The 8452-nt window shown below is 48.5% G+C and overlaps 1 long non-coding RNA gene across 2 annotated transcripts; it reads right to left on the reverse strand.

The window, feature by feature from the left end:
* Positions 1-1148: 1148 nt before the first annotated feature.
* LOC121064148 lies at positions 1149-7232 on the reverse strand. Of its 2 annotated transcripts, none has more exons than XR_005816352.1 (6): positions 7093-7232; positions 6902-6968; positions 6691-6737; positions 5662-5867; positions 2775-2856; positions 1149-1351 (listed from the first exon to the last, which is right to left on the reverse strand). It is a non-coding gene; the product is annotated as an uncharacterized LOC121064148 (long non-coding RNA). The 2 variants fall into 2 exon arrangements; XR_005816353.1 differs by having other exon boundaries at positions 1149-2463.
* Between the last annotated feature and the right edge of the window lie 1220 nt (positions 7233-8452).

Genomic DNA, 8452 nt, shown 5'->3' on the forward strand with positions numbered 1-8452 from the left:
TCCCTGCTCTGAGCCCACCAAGCAGTACAAGAAATTAGTCTTAGGCAACCTCTCTCTTCCCAGATCAACCCAGGGTTTTGACCAGGCACCTCCAGCTGCAGGCTGATGGGATGCCTCTCCACACCTGCCCCAGATCCTGCCCTCCTCTATGTTCCTCCATGTCCCTACACATTCCTCCACGTCTTTCCACATCGCCCCATATCCTGCCATGTTTCTCCATGTCTCTCCACCTCCCTCTGTGTGCCTCCCCGTCCCTGGCAGGTTGCTACACCTTGAGAAGAAGAGGGAGCACTAAATCAAGTGTTCTGCTGGGCTGGATACTTCTTTTATCTTTTCCTTTCTGCAAGGACAAGGAGAAATGCCAGGAAGGGCCAGTGCTGCCTAAATACAGGCAGCCTCCCTTGCCTCTGAATGCTGGGTGTGCTCCCTGCCTGCCCTATTTCTTGAGCTCAGCTGTGTTTGCTCCCTGGCAGGATCATTCCTTACAGATCCTGGCACAGGAACCCGGTCCTGTTCTGCGTCTCGGAGTACTAATAATGGCATGTGCGTGCCCACAGTAATGAGAAGGAGCTGAAAGGTGGAGAGCACCCTGATGTGAAATGATAGCGGGCTGGGAATGACAGCACAGGAGTGCATAGGCATAAACTACAGTGCATTGGCTCACGGGAGACAGCTCAGCCCGTCAAAATCAGGCACAAAGTGATGGCTGCGCTGAAGAGAAGGAACAGGGACACAGGGGTGGTCTCAAACAGGGCTGAGCACTCGTGGAAGATGGTTTCCCGCAGAGGCAGGTCCTGGTCTCTGTCAATATCCAGTGCAGCTGGTTATAGTGGGGACAGAGCGGATCAAATGTGCAATAGGATAAGGTAAGGCACTGCGTTACTTAACAGGATTACCCTGCAGACGGGAAGGTGTTCCCTGGCTAAGTTCTGCTACAAGGCACATCTTCAGGCTTCTGCTTCCTTCCCCCAGCCACTGCTGAGGCTTTTGCCTTGTGCAATGTGGCCAACTTTGCCAGCCCTGCAGGGGCTGGGAAAAAGGCACAGTCAGACAGGGATCTGCAGCAGGCAGTGGTGCGATGCGAAGAGTGGGTGGAGAGACTGAAAGCAGCCACAACACATCTAAAATCCACAGAAATTCCATTGAGACCTCTTAGGGCTATGATTTATTTATTTATTTTCATTTTCTGCAGGCTGAAAATGCGGTTTGTTGGTTGAAAAGTGATGCAGGCTGGGGATCATGTGCAGCTAGTGCCTTGCCCTCCTTGCTGGTGCATGCAGTGGAAAGCCAGTGCAGGCTGACATCTCTCCAGGTGGTGTTGAGGGCACGGCTGGGTTTAGCGTCATCCATCCTGCCCACAGAAGATGTAGATCTTGGCTAGGAGCTCTTGGTGAGGCTGGTACCCCACCATGAAACAAGGAGCCGAATAGATGTGGTGCTGTGGTACATTCCCATTGCTCTCCTCCTTCCCACCCACTACCCCATTCCCCCCAGTTTTTGTACTAGAACTTACTGGGAAGAAATTGCACTGTATAACCCAGATTTTCACTCTGAATGGCAAGTAGAGGATTTCAAGGAAACATGGGAAGGCAGGAACAGAGCAGGGAGAGCTCTCAACATGCTCGGGAATCACACTGTTTGTGGGAGCACTGAGGCATGAGCAGGGCTACCTGGAGAGCCCAGCAGCCACCTGCTGTCCCCAAGAGCTGTAGGCCCCTGAGAGGGACTGAAAAGCAATGAGTTTTTTCAACACCATGTCTCTTTTACTTTCCAGATAGTGGCTGAGGAGTCTTCGCAGCCCTGGTGTAAGCCCACAGAAATGCCAAACCCATCTCCAATTCCAGACTAGCAGAAATGTGATGTGATACACTGAGGGAGGGAATTTGTTGGGACTGACAGAAGCGCTTGGTATGTGTGCTCTTGGGCTTAATCTGTGCCATATCCTGGAGTAAATATACAACAGGATAAGGTGAAAAAAGGTCTAGAAATGGCTTCCTCTAGTAAGGTGGCAACTTTAAGCTAGGGCTTTCTGACATGTCACGCTGGCCTCAAGCTGCCCTTGCATTTCTGCACCACCATTGGAAGAACTGCACAAACTTCTCCCCAGGCTGCTCCTCTCCAAGCATGCGGCGCGGCGCGGCACTTCCCAGCCAGGCAAGCCCTAACCCGAGAGTAAGCTGCTTTCGCTTTGCAAATTGCTCATGGCATTTCCTGTAACCACGATCAACATCACCTACGGGCTGTGAGCAGGGAAGCACAGTGACATTACAAAATGTCTTCTGAAAGGGCAGGCTGCCTCATTTTTTCCATTGTTTCCCAGTTTCCATACTTAGGAGAGCTAGAAATTGCGGGCCGAGGTGGGGGAAATCCCATACTGATTGAGAGGGGGGCAACCACAGCAGAACTTCAGTGCTGGACTTTCCAAAGCTGTCCATAACCTCAGCGTGGTGCAGTCTTTTTTCCCTAGAAAACCGTGGGTAAGAAAAGATGAGTTCTCTGATGGATTACCAGTTTCCTATCCAACTTCTGTACTCACTGCTCCTGAGGAAAAAACGCAGTTGTGGTCTAATGTCAGGATAAAGAGCAAGCCTGAGGAGGATGTATAAGCAAGGAGAGTAACACAGAGCTGCTACCTAAATAAAATACAACCAATCTTGCGTGCTTAAAAGTTTGTGATTCAAGCTTCCCCACACAGTGACATTGGATTAGAGTGACTTAAGCAGCGTGCTTTGAAAAGGACAAGAAGACAGGTAAACAACGAAACCTCAGCCTACCTGAAGGTCTATTTGTCTTCTGATATCCTTGTCTTCAGGTTCACTGTGGAGGACCTTAACCATTTCCCTGTGACCATGAGGCCTAGAAACAGCAGAAAAACTAATGTCTCAGATTCTCATGTGACCACAAACATCCAGGCTTTTAGAAAGCAACAAATATCACAAGATCAATGATAGATCACAAGAGCAAGGAACCATCACCAAGCTTGCCACTAACACAAAGCAAAGCAGCCTGACAGTGTCACCTTACACAGGCAAATACTGATGAGGTGCTGTAAGAACTGGCTTCAAGGACTATTTGAAGTCAAACTTATTTTCCTTTTGTTTGTCTTATGCGGGCATTTGCCTACACCTCAGTCAGGACAGGGGGGTCACCTTGCCAGGAGCTTTATAAAACCCCTTTTTTTTGGTTTTCCTCAGAGGCTCACAATCCAGTGTGCAGTGAGGTCCAGTGAGAGGGACCTACAAAACTAAATCAATGAGCCAAGCAGATCCATGAGGACTGGATCTAAACTAATGCTCCAGAATAGATGGAGGAAAAGACACATGCACACACAAAATCCACATGATGTAGTATCACAAAAATGTGAAAGAAAGCTAAATACATGGCAGCAGCCAACGCAAACTGGCAAGTTCCTGGGCTTTACTGGCGCTCGGCCAGAGGGGTTGGTGCCATCTGGCCCACAGCCGTGCCGGAGGATTCGATTAGATGAGGAGCAGTGCCTGATGAATGAGAAGGCACAGATGCGGGGCAGGTGGAAGGGGCAGGAGGAGGGGAGACAGTGCAAGACGGAGCCAGTCGGGCAGCAGCACGCTTGGACGTGCACAGCTATTAGAGTAAAATCTCCAAGGCTTAATTTTTTATTGCAAATTTCTGAGCCCACTTCCACTGAGTTCTGTCTTTTTCCAAGAACGGTCAAAACTCTCTTTCTGCTGCGCACAAGGGCTTCACGTCACAAGGGAGTGTGGTCTCTTTTGAGTCCTCATGCCCTTTTTATAGATCAGAACAATCTGGTACTATCCCAAGGAAAATTTCTCATACTCTCTCTGCTCCTGCAGATTAGCCTGGAAAGAGACTTGAAGAGGGGACAGCTAGTCAGTCTGTTCCTAAACCTCCCATAACCTGAATCTATTTTGGCCCAGCAGGATCAAAATAGCTGTAGCTGAGCAGGTTGGATTTTCACCTCAGGCCTCCCCCTTCCCCTCCAAAACCACACGGCACACACACAGAGTATCGTGTGGGATGTTTCTTTGCTGTTCTCGGTGTCATCTGAAGCCATTACCCCAAGTTACATATTGACCCACGGTGTTATGCCCAGTGAGCAGGAAAACTGGCAAGCAGGCAGGCATTGTGCACGGCCCGCCCGATACACCTGCTTCCTCAGCGTGGTCAGCAGCTCTCGCAGAGATTTTACAGAGCATTTTGCCTTCTGGCAGCAAAGCCTCAAGGTGAGATGGCAAGGCAGAGGGCTGGACCGTAGTAAAAGGATAGTATCGGCCAGCTACTGAATCAGAGAAGGGTTTCTATGCCTTCTTCTCCTGACCAGGATGAGGATGGCCCAGCTCATGACCAGCATGAAACCTTCACGCTCAGGAGGTACCAGAATGAGCAGCGCTGTCCTGAGGAGATTTTCAAAGAGCCCACAGTATGCTGGAGACAGGCTCTCAGCAGCACAGACCTCAGGGCCATCTGGGAGACAGGGTTGGAGACAGTCACACCTAAAGCATGGGCCAGGCAGGGACAGACAGCCCCAGGCCGAGCTGAAATTGGTCTCCTGGACCCACGGGCTGGGTGTGGGGGAAGGCCCCAGGTGAGACTGGTCCAGGCCATTAAGGGTTGTTAGTGTCCTCAAGGCCCCGACAGATGTAAATGTAAGGGGAAAAAGGGTGTATCTCCTTTAAAAACAAGTCATTTCCCTCCCCTTAGATTATGTACTGAAGGGCACCCGATATGAAGCCTTCCTATGGAAGCACCAGCTCCCTAAGTGGTGCCTGCAGACTTGTCTGCATGAGGAATGTCTGGAGGGTGGTCCTTCAGGCAAAGTCTGCCCTCATACCAGAGAAATCCTGCTCATATAGCTGATGTTTGTTCTTCAGCATCAGTTCCTCACAGCACGTAATGCGCTCCTTACAAACAACATTAATGGAGGTGCGGAGTCCAAAGTTAGGAAATGCTATGATTAAGGCCACCTGTGGCCTTACATCATCGTCTTTGTCTGTCTGCCTTGGGAAACAATTTCTAATTGCCTGCTCCTCAAGTTCTTACCTCACTCAGAGCATGAGATGGCCAGTGCACTGCTGTTTTAGTCTTCAGCCTGTTCTGTACCTATGAACTTGTGGCTGCAGGCCTTGTGTGCTGCACCTCTCTCCAGCACTGCTCTAAAACCCAATTATTTCAGTGTTTTCTGAACTCCCCATCACTAATGTATCATGACATTTGCCAAGTGGCCCCACCCAGCTTCACAAAATCCATTTAAAGCTGAAAACTGAGGAAGAGACAAGAAGAATGGATATATTAGTTTTGGTGCTGGAACTGGATGTGTGACGCTCTCAGAGCCTGAGCTTTCACAGCACTCAGCATTATAGAGGGCTCAGTGTCTTTGACAGACACTACCACATTAAGCTGCATCAGAAAGCCTGCAGCATGTCTGCAAGTCAAATTCTCCTGCTTCCACTTATAGCCAAACTGAAGGAACAGCTGGTTACAGTTTGGTGTCAGCCACTTGTTTTCCATTGCAACACAAGCTTTGCAGAGTAGGTTCAAATAGAGTTCCAGACTCTAAGACATCATTTTAGACAAGAGATATTTGAGATTCAGACTGGGAAAATATACAATATTCATTTTACACTTCTATGCACTTTAAGATACACTTTTAGATACACTTACTTGTATTTTACATGTATATGTATTCGGGGCATCCCTGTTACCAATCTATACATAAGCAGACACATGTAATTAGCACATTTCAGGAGGCTTTGTTGGCAGCACAACAACCGTAGGACTCTCCAGCTTGGTTTCCAGTCTGTGTTCGAGAGTGGTGTACACTCAAGGCAGTAAGTGTTTTTCTGTGTGCCCTGTGTAGGCTTGACACCCTGGAGTTGGGAGGAAGAGTAAGAGGTCAGCAAGCATCTTTCTGACAGCCCTGCCTTCTTCTCCCCTTTAACTCCCTGGCTGTCCTCTCCTGTGACTACAGCTGAAGTCCCCATCATTTCCAGCCAGCCTTCCCCCAGCCAGAGCTATCAGCCTTGCAGTTGGCAGCACTCAGCCTCTCTAGCATCTAAGGTCTAACAAGCTCAGACAGCTGAGGATTAGCTGCACAGTTCTCCAGCCACAACACAATCCTCCCCAGGTGCCCTCGGCTGCTCTGCCAGGCACCAACCTGTTGCCCTGTGCCCAAGCCCTGCCTCCTTGCAGCTCAGACCTGCTCCTGGTTCCAGTTCCTGCCTCCCAGCATCCTGACATTGAAGTCTAGTCTCTGATAAGGCTCTCTTCTTGCCCTTCAGCTTCTGTTTAGCCTTGTCTCTTCAAAGAGACAAACCAACCTTTATCTAACCACAGGGTTCTGCCTCCTGTGTCCCACTGAAGATGTCCCTCTGTCCTACAACACCAGAGGCCAAAGCACTGCTCCCTTGGACAACCTGTCCCTTTGCACTCTGCAGAAGGACCTCACCTCTCCTCAGTCTTTTCTCTCAAATTTCTGGGGGAAACCTCGGCCCTCTCCTAGTGACCCCATCTCCAACTCCTTTCCCAGGTATCTCCTCCTCTTTCCTTTCTCTGAATCAGACCAGCCTTTCTGCCTTCCCTTCACAAACTGTCCTGATACCCATATCCTTTTCTCTTCTGCTCATGTGCCCCCATCTCACTGCCCTTACCTTCTCCCAGGCCTTACTCTTTTCTCTTAAAGCTCTGGCTTACCATCTTCTAGCCATCTTCCTGTCTTCACCTGGCCTCCTCTTTATGTGCTATTCATGAGAAAGTTCATAATTTAAGTTGGTTTTTTCACAGAAAAGGGGAAAAACACATCCATCCTTAACACAATTCCTGCCATATTTCAGACCTTGTGCTCTAGAACATGGGGACCAATACAGCAGTTTGAAGAACAGGTCCTTAAAAACAAGATACGTACCTTGTTCTGCCCTAACCTTTTTCTAGGAAACATTTCAGTGGATGTCCCTTCCAGATGATGCAGACACCTGTAATGAAAAACTTGATTTCAAACAGTTGCAGTCTGGCAAATGTCTAGCCATCTTAACACAGGGTTTTATGTAATGGGAGACACTAGGCATCCTAAAACATAGACTTTGTGTTTTGCCCCACCTGTAATAATTTTGCCTATGGAGAACTGAAGGACAGAGATAGGCCCATCTCTTCTACTTCATGTTATGAGCATGCAGCTCCGAGTTATGCTGCTCTCAAGGCAGCTGTCCTCTGGAAAGGTGGAAGATCAGACTTGGAGATGACAGAACCAGCTGTATGTTCTTTGAACTCATTCTCACACATTTCTGAAAAACTGGACACACATAACAAGCAAAACTCAGCCAAACTGTTTACCACAAACTGAGTGCTCTTCCCTTTACTCAGATATCCTTTTAGCTCAGGAAGGAAATACCACATCTATATGTGCACAGGACAGGCTGTAGGCAGGTGTTTTGTGGTTTTTGTTGTTCAAGGGAGCAGCCAGATTTGCACTAGAGGCAGAAGGCAGAAATAAACTGAGGAGACAGATTAGGGACAACCACAACAGGTGATGTGGAAATGCCCCTCTTTCCTCCCTGTTCTTTACCAATCACCCGTCTAAATGGACATTTGATTAAAAAATGCCAGCAGTTCTTCCTCTTGGTGGTATGAAGACAGAGTACAAGTAGTTCCCACCCTCTCCAAAATGAGGGTGACCAGAGGTGAATGACTGAATAGCTGAAGCAGTTTCTTCACTGATCATTATCAATCAGGCCAGCATCATTCAGCATGGCTAATTCCACCCACCACAGATTTGTTTTGAAAGCAAGATGATGCCATTACTTGTTGTGGATGCACTGTTTAGGCATGTTGCAGTATTGCCTAAGCTCAGCAGGAAAGAGAATAACATTGCTAAGGGCAGGTGATGATATCATTTCTGACTGAAAGCAAGGACATGTCTTTCCCAGCACCTATAGGGAGTAGAAACACTGACAATAAGTAAGCAGCAGGAAAGAGAGGAATCGCACAGAATCCAATTCTTTAGGAAGGTCCTGATACAGCCAAGGCCCTGAGCCCATGCCCAATCCCATGTTCACGGGTGGCCCCCTCTGGCTGGAGCCAGGCATGCAAATATGTCACTGAATCGGGGCCACGATAATGCGGAAATACCAGACAGAAGCCCTGTCTTGAAACTCACCAGGCCCCCAAACAAGAATCCAGCTATCTGCTCCAGAGACAAGGGTAGGAGGGAGCAGACCAACTGGAGAACAATGGTATCTGCGATTTATTTTTGTACGGTGCCTACAGCTCCCTGATCTGTAACAGAATGTAAATACATATTCAACACATCAAAGAGACAAAATTCTTGTAGGCAAGCAACATTTTTTCCTAGCTGAGGCACAGCTATTGCATCAAGACTCAGTCACCCACTCCTTCAAAGGATGCCACGCAACCAGGTGGCAACCAGTCTTCCAGATTTGGGTTCTTAAATCACAACTGG

Source organism: Cygnus olor, chromosome 1 (assembly GCF_009769625.2).
Source record: "Cygnus olor isolate bCygOlo1 chromosome 1, bCygOlo1.pri.v2, whole genome shotgun sequence".
Lineage (NCBI taxonomy): Eukaryota > Metazoa > Chordata > Aves > Anseriformes > Anatidae > Cygnus > Cygnus olor.